The sequence below is a fragment of the Indicator indicator genome, chromosome 15 (assembly GCF_027791375.1).
Source record: "Indicator indicator isolate 239-I01 chromosome 15, UM_Iind_1.1, whole genome shotgun sequence".
Taxonomy (NCBI): domain Eukaryota; kingdom Metazoa; phylum Chordata; class Aves; order Piciformes; family Indicatoridae; genus Indicator; species Indicator indicator.
Window position 1 is genome coordinate 23,644,675 of NC_072024.1, and position 24,913 is coordinate 23,669,587.

The following is a 24,913-nucleotide window of genomic DNA, read 5'->3' on the forward strand; positions in this document are numbered from 1 at the left end:
GGAGTGCTGTGTCCAGTTTTGGGCTCCCCAGCTCAAGAGAGACAGAGACCTGCTGGAGAGAGTCCAGCAGAGCACTACAATGATGCTGAAGGGACTGAACAACTCTGCTATGAGGAAAGGCTGAGAGCCCTGGGGCTGTTTAGTCTGGAGAAGAAAAGGCTGAGAGGGGATCTGATCAATGTCTATCAATAGCTGAGGGCTGGGGGTCAGGATGAAGGTGCCAGGCTCTTCTCTGTGGTGCACAGTGATAGGCCAAGGGGCAATGAGTACAAGCTGGAACCCAGGAGGTTCCACCTCAACCTGAGGAGAACCTTCTTTGGTGTGAGGGTGCTGGAGCCCTGGAGCAGGCTGCCCAGAGAGGTTGTGGAGTCTCCTTCTCTGGAGACTTTCCAAACCCACCTGGATGCATTCCTGTGTGCCCTGCCCTGCTTTCTGAGAGGGGCTGGACTGGGTGATCTCTGGAGGTCGCTTCCAACCCTCCTGCTGCGTGGTTCCGTGTGCTGTGCCGCGGTGACACCACTGGAGGGCAGGGTAGAGACAAAGAACACCCAGGTCCTGCCAGGGCCGGCTGCCTGCGCAGGGATTCATGCAGGCAGGACCTTGCTTGTCGGTACTCTGCAGCTCCATGTCCAGCTCACACACCTCTGCATACACGTAATTGGTGGGAATATCCAGTTCTTTGGAATGAGTCTCCAGAGCTTTGGCCAGTATGTAGCGAATTCTTTTGGTAAGTCTGATGGAATAAACCTCCTTCAGCTTACTCACATGGTCAGGGGTTCCCAGCCTGCCCTGAGCTGGAAGGGACTCGCCAAGGGCATCTTGTCCAAGCCCCCTGCACTCAGCAGGGACAGCTTGAACGAGAGCAGGCTGCCCAGGGACACATCCAAGCTGATCTTCAGTCTTTCCAGGGGCCTCAACCACCTCCCAGGGCAGCCTGTGCCAGTGTGTCCCCAGCCTCACTGTGCAGAACTTCCTCCTGATGTCCAACCTAACTCTGCCCTGCTCCACCTTCAAACCATTGCCTATCCCCACAGGCCCTTCTGAACAGCCCTTCCCCAGCCTTCTTCTAGGTCCCCTTCAGGTAGTGAAATGCAGCTCTAGGGTCTCCCTGGAGCCTTCTCTTTTCCAGGCTGAACAGCCTCATTTCTTTAGCCTGTCTTTGTAGAAAGGTTCTCCAGCCCTCTGCTCATCTTCACCTCATCCTGTGGACCTGCTCCATCAGCAACATGGCCTTCTTGTGTTGGGGGTCCCACAGCTGGACACAGCCCTGCAGGTGAGATCTTCCCAGAGCAGAGCAGAGGGCAGGATCCTCTCTCTTCATCTCTGGCCACACTGCTTTGGATGCAGTCCAGGCTGCCCTTGGCCTTCTGTGCTGCCAGTGTCCATTGCTGGCTCCTGTCCAGCTTCTCCCCCACCAGCACCCCCAAGGCCTCTGCAGGACTGCTCTCAATCTCATCACCCCAAGCCTGGACTGCTATCAAGGTGCAGCACCTTGCACTTTGCCTCATTGAACCTCATGAGATTCTCCTCAGCCACCTCTCCAGTCTGTCCAGATCCCTCCTCTCAACCACACCACTCAGCTGGTGTCATCTGCAAGCTGGCTGAGGGTGCCTCAGTCTCCCTTTCTGTATCACTGCAGGAACCTTGTTCCCTGAGGCTCCTTGAGCCTCAGGTTATATTGCAAAACATGCTGCAGAAGGGAAAACTCCAAAATTAAACCAAACCAAACCAAAAGAAACACCAAAACCAACCAAATAAGCAAAAACAAGAGGAAAAGAATCCATCTGATAGCACAATCTCCACAGGCTTGAATATGAAGCTCAAAATGAGCCAGCAGTGAGCACTTGCAGCCCAGAGAGCCAAGCAGAGCCTGGGCTGCAGCAAGAGAAGTGTGGCCAGCAGGGCCAGGGAGGGGATTCTCCCCCTCTGCTCCACTCTGCTGAGACCACACCTGGAGCTCTGGGTCCAGCTCTGGAGCCTCTATCACAAGAAGGATCTGGAGGTGCTGGAAGGTGTCCAGAGAAGGGCCACGAGGATGAGCAGAGGGCTGGAGCTGCTCTGCTCTGAGGACAGACTGAGAGAGTTGGGGTTGTGCAGTCTGGAGAGGAGAAGGCTCCCAGGAGACCTTCTTGTGGCCTTGCAGGATCTGAAGGGGGCTCCAAGAAAGCTGGGGAGGGACTTTGGAGGGTGTCAGGGAGTGACAGGACTGGGGGGATGGAGCAAAACTAGAAATGGGGAGATTCAGATTGGATGTGAGGAAGAAGTTGTTCCCCAGGAGGGTGGTGAGAGACTGGCAGAGGTTGCCCAGGGAGGTGGTGGAAGCCTCATCCCTGGAGGTTTTTGCAGCCAGGCTGGATGTGGCTGTGAGCAACCTGCTGGAGTGTGAGGTGTCCCTGCCCATGGCAGGGGGGTTGGGACTGGCTGAGCCTTGAGGTCCCTTCCAACCCTGACAATTGTGTGTTTCAACTGAGTGGTGTCATCAGAGACAACTCTGAGTCACCAGAAAGAAGTGCCTGTGGAAATTCTCTTTATTTAGTGAAAACACAGAAGTTGGACTCATTCATTCATTTCACTTTCACATTACTCAAGCTCTGCTTTGTGTCTCACTACAAATCTCAACATTTCCATAGCTTTGATGCCCTTCTTTTCAGTTCTGCTGTAGAAACTTCATTGTCTCGTTTGGTTTAGTAGTTTGTTTTTCTGTCTTGTCAGCCCTGTTCATTAAGAGTGAAAATATTCAGGTGCTGTTTTGAGTCAGGATGTTGGGAAGTGGGTTTTCTTTTTGTTTGTTTTGTTTGGTTTTGTTGTGTTTTTGGTGTTGTTGTGTTGTGTTTTTCTTTTTTTTTTTTTCTCTGATCTGATGAGTAGTGTGCAGCAAAATCTTGTTAGCAATCTCAAACAGTCTGGGAACAAAGAGCTTTGAGAACTGGCTGCAGTTTTAGGGCCCTCACTCCAAGAAGGACACTGAGAGGCTGGAGCAGGTCCAGAGAAGGGCTGTAAGGCTGGGGAAGGGTCTGGAGAAGAGGGCTGGGGAGGAGCAGCTGAGGGACCTGGGGGTGTTCAGTCTGGAGAAGAGGAGGCTGAGAGGAGACCTCATTGCTCTCTACAGCTCCTGAGAGGAGGCTGGAGCCAGGTGGGGGTTGAGCTCTTCTCCCTAGTACCAAGTGATAGGAGGAGAAGAAATGGCCTCAAGTTGCATCAGGGGAGGTTTACATTGGACACCAAAAGAGACTTCTTCCCTGAAAGGGTTCTCAAAGCCTGGCACAGGCTGCCCAGGGAGGTGGTTGAATGCCCATCCCTGGAGCTGTTTCCAAGAGGCAGAGCTGTGGTGCTGAGGGCCATGGCTTAGCCCCAGCCTTGCTAGAGTTAGAGACTGGTTAGAGCTTGAAGGGCTTTGCCAACTGAAAGGATTCTGTGGTTCTGAGATTCTAAGTCAGTTCACACATCACTGCAAAGAGCTGGTCCCTAGCAGCAGTCAATATCCCTTACAGGTGGTATCCCTAACCCTAACCCTAATTTTTCACCCCTCCCCAGTCCAAAAATGACTCCTGGGGAGACCAGCCTTTGAAGAGCATGCACTGACCTTCCAAGCCCTGTGGTGGAAGAGGCAGGAGGTGTGGAGGTGAAGTGGGTTAGCACTGGGGGAGCAGGTTTCAGGCTAGTGAGGTGCCACTAGCTCCCTGTCATGCATGTATCAGTGCTCAGGAAGGAAAGGCCAGTCCTCTGTATTGTGCTGTGCACCACTCACAGGGATTTCCTCACTTCTTGGGCTGCATTAAGGCTTCTTGGTGGTGTTTGCTTTGGTCGCATGCCACCAGTGCAGTGCCTTCCACTGTCACATGTACAGCAGTGGGAGCCAGTGGGCCTGCAATGTCCCAGAGGGAGCAGACAAGCTGTGGACATTCATGTGCAGTCCCTCCCCATCCTCTCAGCTGCTGCTGGCCAGCACAGCTCTCTCACAAGTCCAGATTCCTTCCTTGCTCCCATGGTGTTTTGACTGCAGAAGAAGCAAGCTCCAGCTCAGCTGAACTCTGAAGTGTTTGGTAATGAGTGCAGCAGTTACAGAGTCACAGAACCACAGAATCAGCCAGGTTGGAAGAGACCTCCAAGATCCTCCAGTCCAACCTATCCCCCAGCCCTATCCAATCAACCAGACCATGGCACTGAGTGCCTCATCCAGGCTTTGCTTAAATACCTCCAGGGATGTCAACCCCACTCCTCCCTGGGCAGCACATCCCAATGGCAAATCTCTCTCTCTGTGAAGAACTTCCTCCTCACATCCAATCCAAACCTCCCCTGCACAGCTTGAGACTGTGTCCTCTTGTTCTGGTGCTGGGTGCCTGGGAGAAGAGCCCAACCCCCACCTGACTACAGCCTCCCTTCAGGTAGTTGTAGGCAGCAATGAGGTCACCCCTGAGCCTCCTCTTCTCCCATCTCCCTCAGGTGCTCCTGTGTTGAAGGGGGGGAAAAGATTTGTGTAGAGTGGGAAAGTCAGTGTGGCTAGGAGGTTCCTCAGCTTGTGGGATAAATAACATCTTTTCAAACAGCACATAGCAACAAAGGAGGTCCTGTTGGTGAGGACTTCCCCTGGTCCCAGAGAGCAGTAAGGCAGCTTTGGAAGGCTTTGCCTAGCTCATGTTCTAGGCAGGATGTCAAATGTGTGACCTGTTCTGAAGTCCCACCTGCTTTCCTCCCCATTCAGAGCAATAACCCAGCAACTCCCAGGAGACTGTGCCACTCTTTTGTCCCACTTTGATCCTGGGCTTACTGCAGGTGAGGTGTCTAAAGTGGCTAAAGACAGATCAGATCACTCCTGGTGACAGTATCCTGCATGCATCCTCTTGCCTGCCTGCTGTGGATGACTACAAGTAGGAGCATACCTTCACCACTGCTTTAAGCACAACTTCATGGCTGGGGCTGATCTCAAAGGTCTTTGCTGGCCTAAATGATTCCTTATGTCAGAGCACAGCTCTTCTGAAGGGTCTCCTGACATCTGGGCTGTCTTGTCAAGGGAATCTGCAGCACAAATGCCAGCCAAAAGGATCACAGAAATCACAGAATCACAGAAATACTCAGGTTGGAACAGACCCTCAGCATCACCAAGTCCAACCCAGAACCCTACTCTGCAAGGCTCACCCCTAAACCAGAGCCCCAAGCACCTCATCCAAACCACCTTGAAACACAGCCAGGCTTGGGGACTCCACCACCTCCCTGGCCAGCACATTCCAATCCCTGACCACTCTTGCTGGGAAAAATGTTTCCTACTGTCCAGTCTAGACCTATCCTGCTGCAGCTTGAGGCCATTCCCTCTTGTTCTGTCACTAATGACCTGTGAGAAGAGACCAGCACCAACCTCTGCATAACCTCCTTTCAGGGAGCTGTAGAGAGCCAGGAGGTCTCCCCTCAGCCTCCTCTTCTCCAAACTGAACAGGATTCCTTGATGTGCCTCCTAGCTCCCATCAGCTGCAGAAACACCCAGGCTGCCTGAACCTGGCTCCACATTCCAGGATCTCCCAGCTGAACTCCCAAGGCCTGCTCTGCCTGGGTGCTCTGCCTAGGCACAAAGCAGCAACAGCTGAAGACCATCAGCAGAAGGAAGCTGACATTGGAAGATGCTGCCCAGGGAGGTGGGGGAGTCCCCATCCCTGGAGGTGTTCAGGAAACCTGTGGCCATGGCAGCTGGGGACATGGTTTAGTGGCCATGGGGGTGTTGGGCTGAAGGTGGTAGTCTTATGCTGAAGGTTGGACTCAATGATCTTAAAGGTCCCTTCCAACCAAAGCAATGCTGTGATTCTGTGACTGTGAATCCTCATTTTCCTCTTGGCTCCCCTTCACCTTTCCTTCCTAACCCTGTTAGTTTTTCTCTGTTGTTCCACACCAGCTGAAGGCAACTATTTGTTAGCCAGCTCCACCAAGGGCAAATCCTGCCTGACAAACCTGGTGGCCTTCTATGAACAGATCACAACATTAATAGATGAGGGGAGAGCAACTGATGTCATTGACCTGGACCTGAGCAAAGCCTTCCACACTGTCCCACACCACAGCCTGGGCTCCAAACTGGTGACACATGGGTTTGATGGGTGGAACATTCAGTGGGTAAAGAACTGGCTTGATGGCTGCACCCAGAGAGTGGCTGTCAATGGCTCCATGTCCCAGGGGAGGCCAGGGACAAGTGGCAGTCCCTCAGGGATCAGTGCTGGGACCAGGCTTGTTCAACATCTTTGTTGGTGCCATGGACAGAGGCATTGAGTGCACCCTCAGCAGGTTTGCTGCTGACACCAAGCTGTGTGGTGCAGCAGACAGGCTGGAGGGAAGGGATCCATCCAGAGGGACCTGGACAGGCTGGAGGGAAGGGATCCATCCAGAGGGACCTGGACAGGCTGCAGAGCTGGGCACAAGCCAACCTCAGGAGGTTCAACAAGACCAAGGGCAAGGTCCTGCAGCTGGGTCGAGGCAATCCCAAGCACAAATCCAGGCTGGGCAGGGACTGGCTGGAGAGCAGCCCTGAGGAGAGGGACTTGGGGATGCTGGGGGAGGAGAAGCTCAGCAGGAGCCAGCAGTGAGCACTTGCAGGCCAGAGAGCCAAGCAGAGCCTGGGCTGCAGCAAGAGAAGTGTGGCCAGCAGGGCCAGGGAGGGGATTCTCCCCCTCTGCTCCACTCTGCTGAGACCACACCTGGAGCTCTGGGTCCAGGTCTGGAGCCTCTGTTCCAGGAAGGATCTGGAGGTGCTGGAAGGTGTCCAGAGAAGGGCCACGAGGATGAGAAGAGGGCTGGAGCTGCTCTGCTCTGGAGACAGACTGAGAGAGTTGGGGTTGTTCAGTGTGGAGAGGAGAAGGCTCCCAGGAGACCTTCTTGTGGTCCTGTAGGATCTGAAGGGGACTACAAGAAAGGTGGGGAGGGACTTTTTAGGATCTCAGGTAGTGACAGACTGGGGGGGAATGGAACAAAGCTGGAAGTGGGGAGATTCAGGCTGGACATGAGGAAGAAGTTCTTCCCCATGAGAGTGGTGAGAGCCTGGAATGGGTTGTGCAGGGAGGTGGTTGAGGCCCCATCCCTGGAGGTGTTTAAGGCCAGGCTGGATGAGGCTCTGGTGGTGGTGTCCCTGAGGCTCAGGAGGTGTCCCTGCCCATGGCAGGGGGTTGGAACTGGAGGAGCCTTGTGGTCCCTTCCAACCCTAACTGATTCTATGGTTCTATGATTCCAGGCTTCTGGAAATCCTGCTGCCATTACCAGCAACCTGCCTGCTTCTCACCAACCATGAATCCCAAGTGAGGAGAACAATGCCTTTCTCCTTGGGATGAAGACAAGCATTTAAAGTGCAAAAAAGCTACTAGAGACAGTGAAAAAGAAAAAAGGCAATTTTGGTGGTTTTTACTTTTTTATCATGGCAGACAGGTAGTTTCATGTCAGAGATAAGCCTATCTCTAAGTGAAATAATTACTCTTTAATTAAGGCAATTACACAAACAGGAATGTAAATAGTCCAAGTGTAGTGTGCCTCAATGTTTTTTTTTTTTTTCCCATTATCCACAGGCTTATCTTGCATACCTAAACCCTGTTTCTGCTGGAGGATTGCAGCAGCACAAGCTGAAAACAGAGAGTGTGCAGCCTGCTGGCTTGGAGAGCTGAGGAAGGAAGACTTCTGGGGGTCATTTCCTTCATGTCTTCAGGCTTTACCTTTTTAGCTCCTTTGCTAAGGAGCTACTGGGATTCCTCCTCCAGTCTCTGCTCCTGAACTTGTTCCCAGCTGGGTTGGTTCAAGGGGACAATGCTTCCAAGGTTCCTTCATGATAGTATCTGGGTAAACACAAGAGATTTTCATTGAATCAGAGAATGGCTCAGGTTGGAAGGGACCTCAGAGATCATCCACTCCAACCCCCCTGCCATGGGCAGGGACACCTCTCAGCTAGCCTCAGCTGCTCAAGGTCTCATCCAGCCTGGCCTTGAACACCCCCAGGCAGGAGTCATCCACAGCCTCCCTGGGCAGCCTGTGCCAGAGTCTCACCACCCTCACACTGAAGAACTTCTTCCTCAGCTCCACTCTAACCCTGCTCTGCCTCAGCTTCAAACCATTCCCCTTGGCCTGTCTCCAGACACCCTCAGCAAAAGTCTCTCTGCAGCCTTCCTGCAGGATCCCTTCAGGTGCTGGCAGGCAGCTCTGAGGTCCCCCTGGAGTCTTCTCCTCTCCAGGCTGCACACCCCCAGCTCCCTCAGCCTGTGCTCACAGCAGAGCTGCTCCAGCCCTTGAATCACCTTTGTGGCTTCTTCTGGACCCTCTCCAGCAGTTCTGTGTCTTTTTTCCTGCTGGGAACACCAGAACTGGAGGTGAGGTCTGAGCAGAGCAGAGCCCAGGGGCAGAATCCCCTCTCCTGCCCTGCTGCCCACACTCCTCTGGCTGCAGCTCAGCACACAGCTGCCTGCTGGGCTGCAGGAGGGCACTGCTGGCTCCTGGGGAGCTGCTCAGCAATCTGTTGTATAGAGAAATCAGTAAAACATGTTCTGGATGCCTCTGGTGCAGGAAAAATTTTGTGTTTTGAAGCCACAGAGTCCAACTCTGAACCTGCAACCAGGCACTGTATTAGGCTGGTGGAGTTGTTTCATCTGTTCTGAGAAGTGGTATCCAAATATGAATCTTTGATGTGTCTCCTTTCCCTAGCACACACACAAATGCCACAGTAAGTTCATCATCCTAATCTGATCAAGGAGTAATTAAGAGAATAACTGACTTTTTACAGTCACATGATTGGTTCTCATCACAAGAAGGACAGGGAACTGTAGGAGCAGGTCCAGAGGAGGCCCCAAAGCTGATCAGAGGGCTGGAGAAGCTTCCCTATGGGGACAGGCTGAAGGAGTTGGGGCTGTTCAGCCTGGAGAAGAGAAGACTCCAGGGAGACCTCAGAGCAGCCTTCCAGTACCTGAAGGGGCTCCAGGAGAGCTGGGGAGGGACTTCTGACAAGGGCCTGGAGTGACAGGATGAGGGACAATGGCTTTGAGCTGGGAGAGGAGAGATTGAGACAGGAGATGAGGAAGAAATTCTTTGCAGTGAGAGTGGGGAGAGACTGGAACAGGTTGCCCAGGAAGGTAGTGGATGTCCCCTCCCTGGAGGTGTTTTAGGCCAAGCTGGACAAGTCCTTGAGCAACTTGGGCTGGTGGGAGATGTCCCTGTCCATGGTCTTTTAGGTGATCTTCAACTCCCTTCCAACTCAAGCCTTCCTCTGACTCTATGAAAGTGAGAAGGTGGAAGCTAAGTGCTGCTCAGAGTGTAAATTCCATGAGCAGAGTTGGCAGCTGTACAGAGTTCACAACTTTTTACCACCAGGAGAGAGCATCAGCAGGCACTGATTGCACTTAAGTATGTGTAAAGACTATATTAAACCACACTCATTCCATCTCATCCAACCTGCTTCCCTGGGAGTTCTAGGGGCTCAGTGCCACTGGGACAAGCACTAAATTACAGTCTCACAGTCTCACAGTATATCAGAGGCTGGAAGGGACCTCCAGAGATCTCCAGGTCCAACCCCCCTGCCAGAGCAGCATCACCCAGGGCAGTCTGCACAGGAATGCATCCAGGTGGGGTTGGAAAGTCTCCAGAGAAGGAGACTCCACAACCCCCCTGGGCAGCCTGCTCCAGGGCTCTGTCACCCTCACTGTAAAGAAGTTTCTCCTCATGTTGAGCTGAAATCTTCTATGTTCCAGTTTGTCTCCATTGTTCCTTGACTTATCACTGTGCACCACCCAAAAGAGCCTGGCCCCCTCCCCATGACACCCACCCCACAGCTATTGATAGACATTGATCAGATCCCCTCTCAGCCTTCTCTTCTCCACACTAAACAGCCCCAGGGCTCTCAGTCTCTCTCACAGGGGAGATGCTCAAGTCCCCTAAGCATCCTCCTGGCTCTCCCTTGGACTCTCTCCAGCAGGTCTCTGTCTCTCTTGAACTGGGGAGCACAAAACTGGACACAGGATTGCAGCTGTGGTCTCACTAGGGCAGAGCAGAAGGTGAGCAGAACCTCCCCAGCCCTGCTGGCCACACTTTTCTTGCTGCACCCCAGGATCCCATTGGCTCTCTTGGCCACAAGGGCACATTGCTGTCCCATGCAGAACTTGCTGCCCACCAGCACTCCAAGGTCTTTCTCTGTGGAGCTGCTCTCCAGCAGGGCAGCCTCTAACCTGTCCTGGTTTCTTGTGAAAGTGAGAGGGCAAATTCCACTTCTGCTTTTTCTTTTGTGCACAGCTCAGAGGATGACTCCTGTTCAATCACTTGACCTCTGTGTCTCACTATCAGCATGGACAGAACAGTAGCTTTGGCCACTTCACACAGGTTAGAGAGTGCAGCTGCTGCTACCTGCAAATCTGAGCTCTCTGACTGATGCTGCAATGACTCAGTGAAAAATTGGAATGTCCTGTCTTGAAATCAATTCAAATCACAGAATCACTGAATGCATCCTGTTGGAAGAGACCTCCAGGCTCCTCCAGTCCAACCCTCCACCCAGCACTGCAGGCTCAGCACCAAACCATGTCCCTAAGCAGAGCTCCACCGCTGCTTGAACACCCCCAGGGATGGGGACTCCAGCACTGCCCTGGGCAGAACTTTCCAATGTCTGAGAGCCCTTCCAGTGAAGAAACACTTCCTGAGATCCAACCTGAACCTCCCCTGCTGCAGCTTGGAACAATTTCCTCTGGTCCTGTCCCTTGCCACCAAGGAGCAGAGGCTGTCCCCTCCTCACTCCAACCTCCCTTCAGGGAGCTGCAGAGAGCAATGAGGTCTCCCTCAGCCTCCTCTTCTCCAGCCTGAACCCCTCCAGCTCCACTGAACCTCAGAACTTCTGAAACTGCCCCTTAAAGATTGCCATCCAGAAATTTTGTCTCAAAGGTCAGTAACAGGAACTGTAGGGTGTCTGTAGTGTCTGCAGTAGCTTCACCTCCTCTTATCATGCCACAGAACAGTCAGTTCTTGGACGTCACCTTTCCTCTTACAATTTCATCTGCTCCTTGAAAATAGATTCCTGAGTTCCTTTAGTTGCAGCAGGAAATTTGAAATCTTGACAATGAATCCTCCTCAGTCCTCACCTGCAGCACTGCAGCCATCTCTGGTGCCCAAATGCAAGAAGGACCTGGGACTGCTGGAGTGGGTCCAGAGGAGGGCACCAAGATGATCAGAAGGATGGAGAACCTTCCCTATGGGGACAGGCTGGGAGAGTTGGGGTTGTTCAGCCTGGAGAAGAGGAGGCTCCGGGGAGACCTCAGAGAAGCCTTTCAGTATCTGAAGGGGCTCCAGGAGAGCTGGGGAGGGACTTTGGACAAGGGCTGGGAGTGCCAGGATGAGGAACAATGGCTGTGAGCTGGGAGAGGGGAGATTGAGACTGGAGATGAGGAAGAAATTCTTTCCAGTGAGGGTGGGGAGACACCAGAACAGGTTGCCCAGGGAGGCTGTGGATGCCTCCTCCCTGGAGGTGTTCAAGGCCAGGCTGGATGAGGCCTTGAGCAGCCTGGGCTGGTGGGAGGTGTCCCTGCCCATGGCAGGGGGTTGGAACTGGATGACCTTGAAGGTCCCTTCCAACCCAAAGCATTTTCTGAACCATTCTATGAGCTACGTATTTGATATCCCAAAGGCACAGAGTAATCCATACCCTGTGCTTAGATGTACATCTGTAGCTCTGTTCATAGATAAAGAGAGAAAGATCCCTGCTCAGCCTGTCTGATGAGCTTTTGGGGATTGCCTCATGCCTTTTGACAGGGTGAGGGGTTGGCAGTGCCACCAAAGCAGCAGATTCCTCACACCTGTTGAAAAGCATTTGTGGGCTTACAGCTGGGCAGAGCAAATACCTGCTGGTGCTTCCCTGACCTGGGAAACAGCAGCTGCAGCATCAGGAGTGTCAAAATCTTCTCTTGCCTCTGTCTCCAGGAGAAGCTGAGCTGCTGGAGGATGCCATGCATGGCACACCAGCCTGGCCCAGGAGGGAGGAGATGTCACCACTGTATGTCAGTGCTCCACCAGCCTGCTGCTGAGATCTGTCTTCTGACATACATCACATACCAGGGCTTGTCAGCACCTGCCCAAGGGATGAATGAAGGAAGGAAGGGAGAAGCTTTTCCAGATCAAGATAATCCTCCTAAATTCCAGTGACAGAATCTCTGCAGCCCAACTGGAGTACAATGGCAAAACCAGAACCTCATCTTTTTTCTGGACAAAAAAAAAAAAACAAAAAAACCCAACCCCAACAACCAACTTTCTAGGTTTTCAAGCAGGGAGGGGGGAGGGGGTGGGTGGCTGGCAAGAGGGAGCAGAGTGTAAAACTGAGGTCAGAGGAGGAAACCTGCATGCAAAGTACAGCACCCAACATCTGGAGCAGTGTCAGTGCTGTGGTGTCCCAACCTGTCCACTCCAGCCTTCCACTGAAGGACGGCTGATGGAGGAAGCAGGCAGCCAAGGCAAAACCAGGCCAGGTTGGCAGTGCCAGGAGATTTGTAGGTTTCCAAGGAAGCTGAGAGAGTTCTGTAAGGCAGAACTTTACTGCTCCTGGTGTCCTCCATATCCTCTTGGAGCGTGGAAAACAAAAATCTTCCCATTCTAAGGCTCTTGTTGCACCTCCCAAAGAATGGGTAGGTTGTTGGTGAAGTCCCCAAGGGCCATGGTTTAGAACTAGACCTGGCAGAGAATGGAATACTAGGGGCAGTTTGGGGCCTCTCCAAGAAGGACATTGAGGTGCTGGATCAAGTCCAGGGAATGGCAATGACAGTGGTGTGAACAGGGCTGGGGAGGAGCAGCTGAGGGAGCTGGGGTGGTTCAATCTGGAGAAAAGGAGGCTGAGGGGAGGTCTCATTGCTCTCTGCAGCTCCCTGAAAGGAGGCTGGAGCCAGCTGGGTGGTGGTCTCTTCTTCCTAGTATCAGGTGGTGGAAGGAGAGGAACTGGCCCGAAATTGTGCCAGGGGAGGGTTGGGTTGGAGATTAGGAAAAATCTCTTTGCTGCAAGAGTGATCAGGGACCTGCCCAGGGAGGTGGTGGAGTCCCCATCCCTGGAGGTGTTCAGGAAACCTGTGGCCATGGCACCTGGGGCCATGGTTTGGTGGCCATGGTGGGGTTGGGTTGATGGTTGGACTCAGTGATCTTAGAGGCCTTTTCCCACCAAAGCAATTCTATGGTTCAGTGATTCTGTGACAGCTGAGCTTAGTTGTTTAAGACTTGAAATACTTCTATGCTTCTATGCCTTAATGATCTTAAAGATCTTTTCCAACCACAAGAATTCTGTAATGCTCTGACTCCATTCTTTTTGCTGAGGCAGCTCCTGTTTTCCCCCAAACTCTCTGACTGGAGAAGCTGATGCCTCCAGGAAGAGGTTGTTCTTGTGGCTCCCTTCTTGGTATTTTCAGGGCTTGCTAAAGAAGTAGTCCCTGGAAAGTAACACCTCAATCCTTTCTGAAACCACCACAGTGTCTACACTTTCTTACACTAGGAGGCTTCTATTCCCTGAAACAAAGCAAATAGTCCATGTTGGACACCTGCTAAACTGCCCAGTGGTGATATCCCCACTGCTCTTCCTTGAGCAAGCTCAGGAAGTGTGGGATGGAAGAGCAGACAGTGAGGTGGATTGGGAACTGGTTACAAAATAGAGTCCAAAGAGCTGTGGTCAGTGGTGCCAAGCCCAGCAGGAGAGCTGTGACCAGTGGAGTCCCCCAGGGATCAGTGCTGGGTCCAGTGCTGTTCAACATCTTCATCAATGCCATTGATGAGGGGACAGACAGACAGAGTCTGCTCAGCAAGTCTGCTGATGATACCAAACTGGGAGGCTTGGCTGAGACACCTGCAGGCTGTGAGGCCATTCAGAGACTTGGACAGACTGAGAGCTGGGCACAGAGGAACCTGATGAGGTTCAACAAGGAGAAGTGCAGAGTCCTGCACCTGGGGAGGAAGAATCAACTGCAGCAGGACAGGTTGGGAGGGGATCTGCTGGAGAGCAGCCCCAGGAAGGAGCTGGAGTGCTGGTGGGCAGCAAGTTCTGCATGGGACAGCAATGTGCCCTGGGGGACAAGAAGGCCAAGGGGTCCTGGGGGCATTCAGAGGAGTGTGGCCAGCAGAGCCAGGGAGGTTCTCCTCCCCCTCTGCTCTGCCCTGGTGAGACCTCACCTGGAATATTGCATCCAGTTCTGGGCTCTCCAGAAGGGACAGGGGATCAGGAGGGACAGGGATCTGCTGCAGAGAGTCCAAGGGAGGGCTCCAAGGATGCTGAAGGGACTGGAGCACTGCCTGGGGAGGAGAGGCTGAGAGCCCTGGGGGTGTTCAGTCTGGAGAGGAGAAGACTGAGAGGGATCTGATCAATGTCTGTCAAGATCTGAGGGCTGGGGGTCAGGAAGGAAGGGACAGGGACAGCCTCTGCTCACTGTGCCCTGGGATAGGACAAGGGGCAATGGATGGAAACTCCAGCACAGGAGGTTCCACCTCAACATGAGGAAGAACTTCTTGAGTGTGAGGGTCCCAGAGCCCTGGAACAGGCTGCCCAGAGAGGTTGTGGAGTCTCCTTCTCTGGAGCCTTTGCAGCCCTGTCTGGATGTGTTCCTGTGTGACCTGTGCTGGATTCTCTGGTCCTGCTCTGGCAGGGGTGTTAGACTGGAAGATCTCCAAAGGTCCTTTCCAACCCCTCACATCCTGTGATCTGTGAGCCTGTGATCCTTTCTGCAGTGTTTTATACATCTTGTTTTCCAGCAGCTTCCCTTCCAGCTCAGCAGGGTCACTGATCAGCAGGGGTACAGCAGGCAGGTGAGAGTGGGCTGGAATTTGCCTGAAAGGAATAAGGATGAAAGCAAGCTGGGTGCCTTTGGTGGCCTGTAGCTCCCTTCCTGTTTGCAGTTCCGTGGTGGTGAGGTGATGGTTGGGATCTAAATGCTGCAGGGTTATCTTCACACAGCCACCCCCAACAGCCCAGTAACTCCTAGCCTGCCTGGGATCATTTATTTCCCTGGAGCTGAAGGCCTCTGCAGGTGTTGGTGGTAAAGGTGCTGCATGTCCTGGTGCTTGGTCAGATTGTGCTTGACATTTCTCCAGCTTGCCCTTGGAACTGATCCTGCAATATGTGGCACAGTGTGAGGGCATCTCCTTCACAGTGAACCACAGGGATTCTGGGAAGGATGTGGCCCAGTGCATTTCACAGAATCACAGAGAATTAGGGACTGGAATGGATCTCCAAAGCTCATCCAGCCCAACCCCCTGCCAGAGCAGGGTCACCCAGGGCAGGGCACACAGGAACACAGCCAGCGGGGGCTGGAAAGTCTCCAGAGAAGGAGACTCCACAATCTCTGTGGACAGCCTGCTCCAGGCCTCAGCACCCTCACAGGGACAAAGCTTTGCCTTCTGTTCCCCTGGCACCTCCTCTGCTCCAGCTTGCCCCCAGTGCCCCTTGTGCTGTCCTTGGACATCCCTGAGCAGAGCCTGACTCTCCAGCAGGTCTCTGTCTCTCTTGAACTGGGGAGCCCCAAACTGGACACAGTATTGCAGCTGTGGTCTCAGCAGGGCAGAGTAGAGAGGTAGAAGAACTTCCCTCGACCTGCTGGACACACCTTTAAGATGGAATAAATACAAACCAGTTGTGAGTTAAGTTGTAGAAAGCTTCCATTTGAATCACTGTAGCAGCAGCCATGCTGCAGACTGCTTCCACTTGAATCACTTTAGCAGCAGCAGAGCTGGTGACAGCCAGCTCCAAGCACCACCAGCCAGGGTGGGTAATGAGGAATTGATGCCAAGAGGCAAAGCATTGATTAATGTACTTGGGAATTAATCCTTCTCTTGGTTTGGATTCTTTCTTTCTTTTTTTTTTTTTTTTTTTTTTTTTTTTTTTTTTTTTTTTTGCATGCCTAGTTGGGAAATGATTCAGATGATGTCTAGATGGTGGATTAAGGAATATGATAGCAAATGGAAGGAGCAAGGAGAATTGTTTCAGTTGGAAAAGCTCTTCAAGCTCATCCAGCCCAACCCTTCCTTAGCTCTGCCAAGGTTGGAGCTAAACCATGGCCCTCAGCACCACAGCTCTGCCTCTTGGAAACACCTCCAGGGATGGGGATCCAACCACTTCCCTGGGCAGCCTGTGCTTGAGAAGCTTTTCAGGGAAGAAATTTCCAACCTAAACCCCACCTGGTGCAACTTGAGGCCATTTCCTCTCATCCTATCACTTGTTCCTTGGGAGATGGAGCCCTCACCTTGCTCCAACCTCCTTTCATGGAGCCAGAAGCTTCCTTCAGATATCCAGAAGGTCTCCTCTCAGCCTCCTCTTCTCCAGGCTGAACACCCCCAGCTCCCTCAGCTGCTCCTCCCCAGCCCTGCTCTCCAGACCCTTCCCCAGCTCTGTTGCTTTTCTCTGGACCTGCTCCAGCCTCTCAATGTCCTTCTTGGGGTGAGGGCCCCAAAACTGAGCCCAGCACTCAAGGTGTGGCCTCACCAGTGCTGAGTACAGGGAGACAATCAATTCCCTGCTCCTGCTGGCCAGACTATTGCTGATCCAGGCCAGGCTGCTGGTGGTCTTCTTGGCCAGCTGGGCACACAAAATGACAGGGGCTGCAATCTTTATCCCACACCCTCAGTACCAAAAGGTTTCACAGCTCACAATTCAGATGTTTTAGACAGTCAGGGCTCTTCCAGCATTACAAATCCAATCGCTCCCAGCTATGAATTAAGCCTTAGCAAAATCAGCTGCACTGCTTTTTTTTTTTTCCCCCATGATGACCATAGGTTGTCTTGAGCCTGGGTGGTTCTGGATAAATCAGCTTCTGCTTGTAAAGGGAGAGGAAGCTTTTGCCTGTGTTAGGAAGGGCTAGAACTAAAAGAGCAGAACTTTCTCATGTCTACACCCACTGGACTGGTTGTGGTACTGGAGTTTTAAACATCTCTTTATAATCTCCCTGCCTGTGCTCCTGTGTGATCTGCTCAAGGTGCTCCTGCTCTGGCAGGGGGGGTTGGACTGGATGAGCTTTGGAGGTCCCTTCCAGCCCCTCACGGTCTGTGATCCTGTGAATTCCATGGGTGCAGCTCAAGGAGAAGTGATGCAGTTTGTGTGCTAAGGGGGGATACCACCACTGGCTGCATCAAGCCATCCTCACTTGTTTCATGTATGCAAGGCAGAAGAGGACAAGTGACAGATGAAAAGTTGCAGCCTAACACAACCCAGCCCTCTCCTCTCCTCTCCTCTCCTCTCCTCTCCTCTCCTCTCCTCTCCTCCTCCTCTCCTCCTCCCTCTCCTCTCCTCTCCTCTCCTCCTCTCCTCTCCTCTCCTCTCCCTCTCCTCTCCCTCTCCTCTCCTCTCCTCCTCCTCTCCTCTCCTCTCCTCTCCCTCTCCTCTCCCTCCTCTCCTCTCCTCTCCTCTCCTCTCCTCTCCTCTCCTCTCCTCTCCTCTCCTCTCCTCTCCTCTCCTCTCCTCTCCTCTCCTCTCCTCCTCTCCCTCTCCTCTCCTCTCCTCTCCTCTCCTCTCCTCTCCTCTCCTCTCCTCTCCTCTCCTCTCCTCTCCTCTCCCAGGAGGTGACAGGCTCTGTCAGGACACACAGAGGTCAGCAGGCCACCAGCAGTGTCATAAGGCAGGGGGAAGGATCAGGGCACACAAGGCAGGCTGCAGGTGAGGATTGTGCCTGCAGGAAGCAGAAGGTGCTCACACACACAGAGCATGGGTGGAGGCTATGAATTTCTTGAGGCTCAGGCTGTAGAGTGGAAGATGAGACCCTGGGCCTTGCAGGTGGTGGAAAAGTGTGACAGCAGAAGCAAGAAAATACAGCAATTTGGGCTGGGATCTTGGCTTGAAGAGAAATTTGGGGGAGGAGAGCCAGAGGTAGAGAGCATAAGCCTGGACCACATGAGGGTGGCTGCAGACCACACTAAAGTTTTAGAAAAGAACTGGGAAGTTGATCTTTTCCTTTAGCTTTTGTGCCCTGCACTGGGAGGGAAAAATAACAACAAAAATCCCACTTCTGCTGAAGGTGGGGACTGGTTCTGGAGCTGCCTTCAGACTCTGAGTGCATTGGATCAGTCTGTGTTGGATGTGCAGTTTTGTGTCTCTTGGTTTGATGGAAGCCTACAACTGGTTGAAGGAGCAGGACTGGAAAACAGCTTCTGCTGCTTTCCAGACAGGATGTAAGTGTCCAGAGAAGGGCCAGAGAATGCTCAGAGGCCTGGCAGCCCTGCCAGGGGAGGAAAGGCTGAGAGCTGGAGGTGTTCAGCCTGCAGAAGAGAAGCTGAGGGGAGAGCTTCTTGCCATGCAGCAGGACATGAAGGGAGGCTGCCAGGAGGATGGAGACTCCCTTTGCACAAGGAGGGCCATGGAGAAGACAAGGGGGGATGGGGACAAGGTACTGCTGGGGACATTCCCATGGGACTCCAGAGGAAAATGTTCCCCCTGAGCACAGTCAGACTCTGGAATCAGCTCCCAAGGGCAGCAGTGGAGTCCCCTGCACTGGGCAGCTTTAAGCCTCAGCTGGGCAGGCTGCTGGCCCAGCTCATTCCAACTCCTCCAATACCTGGGAAGGTTGGAGCAGATGATCCTTGGGGTCCCTTCCAACCTGTCATCCCCCTGCCATTCCAAGTCTGCTTTAGTATGTGACCACAAAGGCAACAAGAAATCTGAAGCTCCTGGGGGGCTGATACTCACAAAGTGCTTTAGCTCCTCTGGGCTTTTGGGAAAGCCTTTTGTGAGCTGAGGCAAATTTGAGGTCACTTTTATCTAAGCAGCACTCAGTCAAGTCCTACCTGAGCCTGTGGTTGGTTCCTATGATTAAAATTCTCTGTTGCTCATCTCTCTGTCTCTCCCACCATGCTGCTCTGCAGTAATCAGCCTAGAATGTGCCTTTTTTTTTTTCTTCCCTTTGTTTTTGGTTGTTCTTTTGTAGAACAGGAATTCTCCAGCATTCTTGCAGTGTTTCAGTGCCTGTCAGGAGTCACTCCAGTAAATAACAAAAAAAAAAAAAAAAATCCAATATTGATTTATATGTTTGGCTTCCCCCTTTGTTCTACCTAAGAGCAATGATTTCACTTAGCTATGATGATGGATAAAACTTCAGAGATAATTAAATACATTAAATCCCTAAGGGAAGGCTTACTTCAGGGCTCAAGTATTCAGACTTTAAAGCCTTTGCAAAGTGTTAGAACCATCATTGCTTCAGTGCTGGGACTTCAAAACAGCCAGCAAGGCCTCTCTGAGCACACAGGGACTGTGCAAGAATCACAGAATCACAGAATGTGAGGGGCTGGAAGGGACCTCCAAAGCTCATCCAGTCCAACCCCCTGCCAGAGCAGGTCACACAGAGCAGATCACACAGGAACACAGCCAGGTGGGCTTTGAATCTCTCCAGAGAGGGAGACTCCACAACCCCCCTGGGCAGCCTGCTCCAGGGCTCTGTCACCCTCACAGGGACAAAAATTCCTCCTGTTTCCATGGAACTTCCACCCCTGCCCCTTGTGCTGGCATTCAGAATCCTGGATTCTAACAACAACAACAAAAAAATCACTAGACTGGAGATGAGGAAGAAGTTCTTTAGGGTAAGAGTGGGAAGACACTGGCACAGGTTGCCCAGGGAGGCTGTGGATGTCCCCTCCCTGGAGGTGTTCAGGGCCAGGCTGGATGAGGCCATGAGCAAGCTGGGCTGGTGGGAGGTGTCCCTGCCCATAGCAGGGGGTTGGAACTGGATGAGCTTTAAGGTGCCTTCCAACTTAAACCATTTCATGGATCCCTGAATTTCTTGTGGTATTTTCTGTAACATCCCCACACTGGCTGAGTAACAGCTCTGGCACTTACTGAAGCAGCCATGCCTGGGTGCTACCAGTCTTGTTTTTTCATACCCCTGGCAGGGCCAGATGGATTCTCTTGTGCCAAGAACAGCAACACCTATCAGGGTCTTTTCTTTCCCCTGCCTGAAACCAGCCTTTCCCTTCCAAACACTCATCATGGAGTCATAGAATCATGGAATCAGTTTGGTTGGAAAAGCTCTTCAAGCTCATCCAGCCCAACCATTCCCTAATCTCCACCAAGGCTGGGGCTGAACCATGGCCCTCAGCATCACAACTTTGCCTATTTCAAACACCTCCAGGGATGGGCATTCAACCACCTCCCTGGGTAGCAGAACCCTTACAGAGAAGAAGTTTCTTCTAACGTCCAAACTAAGCCTTCCCTGGTGCAGCCTGAGTCCATTTCTTCTTGTCCTATCACTTGTTACTAGTGAGAAGAGCCCCCACCTGGCTTCAGCCTCCCTTCAGGGAGCTGTAGAGAGCAATGAGGTCTCCTCTCAGCCTCCTCTTCTCCAGACTGAACACCCCCAGCTCCCTCAGCTGCTCCTCCCCAGCCCTCTTCTCCAGACACTTCCCCACCTTTCTTGCCCTTCCTGGACCTCTTCCAGCCCCTCAATGTCCTTCTTGGAGTGAGGGCAAGAACAGAAAAATTGTTCACAATTGCCAACTTATTGGAACACAAGTGAACAGCTGATTGCTCAGGACCATCCTTTGACAGCAAGATATTCAGGGCAGCAGGCAACTCCTGTACCTTCCACATTTGCTCTGGGCAGATTTGAGACTTGCTGATCACATTAGGCAATTGTCAGAGAATCACAGAACTGTCAGGGTTGGAAGGGACCTCAAGGCTCATCCAGTTCCAACGCCCCCTGCCATGGGCAGGGACACCTCACACTCCAGCAGGTTGCTCACAGCCACATCCAGCCTGGCTGCAAAAACCTCCAGGGATGAGGCTTCCACCACCTCCCTGGGCAACCTCTGCCAGTCTCTCACCACCCTCCTGGGGAACAACTTCTTCCTAACATCCAATCACTCCCTGACACCCTCAAAAATCCCTCCCCATCTTTCTTGGAGACACCTTCAGATCCTGCAAGGCCACAAGAAGGCCTCCTGGGAGCCTTCTCCTCTCCACATTGCACAACCCCAACTCTCTCAGTCTGTCCTCAGAGCAGAGCAGCTCCAGCCCTCTGCTCATCCTGGTGGCCCTTCTCTGGACACCTTCCAGCATGTCTATATCCCTCTTGTAACAGAGGCTCCAGAACTGGATGCAGTACTCCAGGTGTGCTCTCAGCAGAGTGGAGCAGAGGGGGAGAATCCCCTCCCTGGCCCTGCTGGCCACACTTCTCTTGCTGCAGCCCAGGCTCTGCTTGGCTCTCTGGGCTGCAAGTGCTCACTGCTGGCTCCTGTTGAGCTTCTCCTTCCCCAGCACCCCCAAGTCCCTCTCCTCAGGGCTGCTTTCCAGCCAGTCCCTGCCCAGCCTGTAGTTGTGCTTGGGATTGCCTCGACCCAGATGCAGGACTTTGGTTGTTTCCTGAGCTAGGCAGAATATTTGAAACCAAGCAGTTCTAGCTGGGAAACTCTAGGAAGCCATTAGCTGTGAATTCTAAGTCAAAGTACAACATCTTATGCCTTTCTCTTCAGGCAGAAATTGTATTTTTTTTTTTTTAACTTGAGCTGGAAAGCTGAAGTTGGAATAAGTGGAGCATCAGATTGCAAATATTCCAACATGCACCGAGCCCAGCACCTCTCACATCACAATCTGACTCATCTGAAAACTATTACACATCAAAAGCTCAAAATGTGGACAAACTTCTTTGGTGTGAGGGTGCTGGAGCCCTGGAGCAGGCTGCCCAGAGAGGTTGTGGAGTCTCCTTCTCCAGAGACTTTCAAGACCCACCTGGATGCATTCCTGTGTGACCTGTCCTAGTGGTCCTGCTTTGAAGGGGGTTGGACTGGATGACCATTGGAGGTCCCTTCCAACCCCTAGCCTTCTGTGATTCTGTGAAAAGTGAAGCAGTGTCTCCAGGTAGGAGAGGTGGAAATGTCTTCCCTGACCCAGGCAGCATTGCCATGGGGCAGTGCCATGTCCTGCTCCTCCCTGTGGGATCCAAGCTCATGACAGCAGAGTCATATAAACCACTGGAGGGACTTTTTGCTCCCTTTCTCCTGTCTGTGTTGATCAAACAGCTGTGGAAGGCTCAGGGGCAGATCTAGGAAGCCCTTCAGTCTGGGCTAGTGAGCTGCCAGAGCAGTTGGTATAAGCTGAGAGGGCAGAGTTTGGCCACAAATTTCTCATGCCAGGTGAGATGAATCCCAACTTTGCCAATGGATTATTGCTGGTGTTCCATCTGACCAAGCACAGGGAGTGGGGAGTGTTGTACTTGTCCTTTTGGGTTTTTTTTGGCTGAGATATAATTGTGAGCAGAAAGGCCCTAAAATAAAGAAAATTAAGAGTGTCCAAGCTTTTATCTTCTCCCAAGGAAAGGAAGTGTTCCTCCTGACTGGAGTGATCCTGTTTTACCCTGCTTCTGGCATCACATCTGGAGATCCATTGGTCTGGGACAGCCACTGACCATTGGAGAGCAACCCCTCAGGTCAGTGTTTGCCCTGCTCTAGCTGTGGCACAGAGCCACACGGTGCCAGCAGCCAGGGCAGCCCTTGTGGAAGGCTGGCAGCAGCCCTGGCCAGCAGGGCAAGGAGCTGGGATTGTGTAAGGCACCTGAGAACCAGCAGGTTCCTTGGCCAGAGAATGAATCCAGCAGGCTGATGGGGTGCAGCCAGCTGAGATCCCACCTGCACTGCTGTGTCCAGCTCTGCAGCCCCCAGCACAAGAAGGACATGGAGCTGTTGGAGCAGGGCCACAGGTGGCACATGGAGGTGATCAGAGGGCTGAGGCACCCCTGCCATGGGGACAGGCTGAGAGACCTGGGAGTGTTCAGCCTGGAGGAGAGAAGGCTGCAGGCAGAACTTGGAGCTGCATTCCGATAGCTGGAGGGGACCTGCTGGAGAGGGACTGTTTACAAAGGCTTGGAGTGGCAGGAGGAGGGCTGATGGCTTCAAACTGCAAGAAGCTGGATTTAGATGGGACATGAGGCGGAAATTCTTGCCCATGGGGTTGATGAGGCACAGGAACAGTTGTGGGGGCTCCAAGTCTGGAAGTGTTCAAAGCCAGGCTGGATGTGGCCTTCAGCAAGCTGGGCTAGTGGAAGGTGTCCCTGCCCAGGGCAGGGGGGTTGGATCTAGAGGACCTTTAAGGTCCCTTCCACCCTTCTGTGTGCCTCTGACACTGTGGGAGGCTTGGCACCACCGTCTCAACTGCTCCCTGAATACAATCCAGCATTTGGAAAGGGAATGGAAAACAGGGAACCCTCTTTGCAGATGAAAAGGGTTAATTCTCAACTCATTTCTCTTCCACAGACAAGGAGTATTTTCTCCCAGCCATAAATAACACATTTTAATAACCTGGCCCTTTGATTACTCTGTGGGGGCCGCCTTGCATTGTAATTTTGCAGACTCTCTGACACCGTTCCAGCAGCCCCTTTGCTGCTGTGCATACTGAAGGTCTGCATGGCTCAGACCCACCTAAGGGCTCCATGGTCTGCTAGTGAAGGGTGGTGCTGCTGGGGAGACCTCTGACCTCCTAGCAGAAGCAGTGGCTTGTAGCGGGAAGTCAGCTGGTGGCTTGCAGAAACCTTCATTGTTGTCCTGATTCCCCTTTAATTTATGTGCCCCTGCTCCACAGGCTCCAACTGCACTCCTCTGACAGTTCAAACAAGGCTTCCCTTCCACCCTTAAGCCAGGAGCCCCAGAGCTTGCTTTCAACTGGGAGTGAACAAGCCAAAGTTTTGGAATGGGTTCAAGGTCAAATTCAGTTCCTTGGAGGTTTTGTCTTGAAGTGAACTTGAACTTCAGTGAGGGATGAGAGAGTGACAGTTGTCCTCAGGGCCAGATACTGCTTGGTGGTGGCATTATGAGAGCAGGAGGCCCAATGCTGTCACAGCATCACAGGACATTAGAGGATGGAAGGGACCTTCACAGATCATCCACTCCAAGTGCCCTGCCAGAGCAGCATCACCCAGGGCAGGGCACAGAGGAATGCATCCAGGTGGGTTTGGAAAGGCTCCAGAGAAGGAGACTCTACAACCCACCCTCACACCAAAGAAGTTTCTCCTCATGTTGAGGTGAAACCTTCTATGTTCCAGTTCCATTGTTCCTTGTCCTATCACTGTGCACCACCCAAAAGAGCCTGGCCCCCTCCTCCTGACCCCCACCCCTCAGCTATTGATAGACATTGATCAGATCCCCTCTCAGCCTTCTCTTCTCCAGACTAAACAGCCCCAGGGCTCTCAGTCTCTCTTCACAGGGGAGATGCTCAAGTCCCCTAAGCATCCTCCTGGCTCTCCCTTGGACTCTCTCCAGCAGGTCTCTGTCTCTCTTGAACTGGGGAGCACAAAACTGGACACAGGATTGCAGCTGTGGTCTCAGCAGGGCAGAGCAGAGGGGCAGCAGAACCTCCCCAGCCCTGCTGGACACCTTTCTTGCTGCACCCCAGGATCCCATTGGCTCTCTTGGCCACAAGGGCACATTGCTGTCCCCTGCAGAACTTGCTGCCCACCAGCACTCCAAGGTCTTTCTCTGTGGAGCTGCTCTCCAGCAGGGCAGCCTCTAACCTGTCCTGGTGCCTCCACTGCTGGAAGGAGCTTCACTTTAACTGCTCCTAGGGACAAGCAACAAGCAGCATCCAGCCTGTCCTCCTTTAGCTTAGTTCTGTCACAAGAACAACCCTCTGGTGAAGAACATTTTGAATGCTGTCAGGTGTGGCTCCATCCCTGATCCCCAGAGAAAGGAATAAGGAGTTCAGATAGTTCCAGGGAGCTCAGCGGGTGCCTGCTGCACTACTGCAGACTCTGAGTTTCCCTTGGAAAGAGAATGTCCTCTGCAGAGGGAACAGAAGGTAGCTCTGCCTGGGAGTGCAACATGTGCTGGCCATGACCTGTTCCCTGCACTACGTGAACTGCTCCAGAAGGTTAGAAGTGGCCACAGGAGGCAGAGGGGCTCTGAGGCTGGGCAGGGGACACAACCTCTTTACTTTCAGTCCAGGGGCTGGGAGGTGCTCAGCTCAAGGAGCTGGTGCTGCCAAAGGTGTCAGCATGGTGTGGGC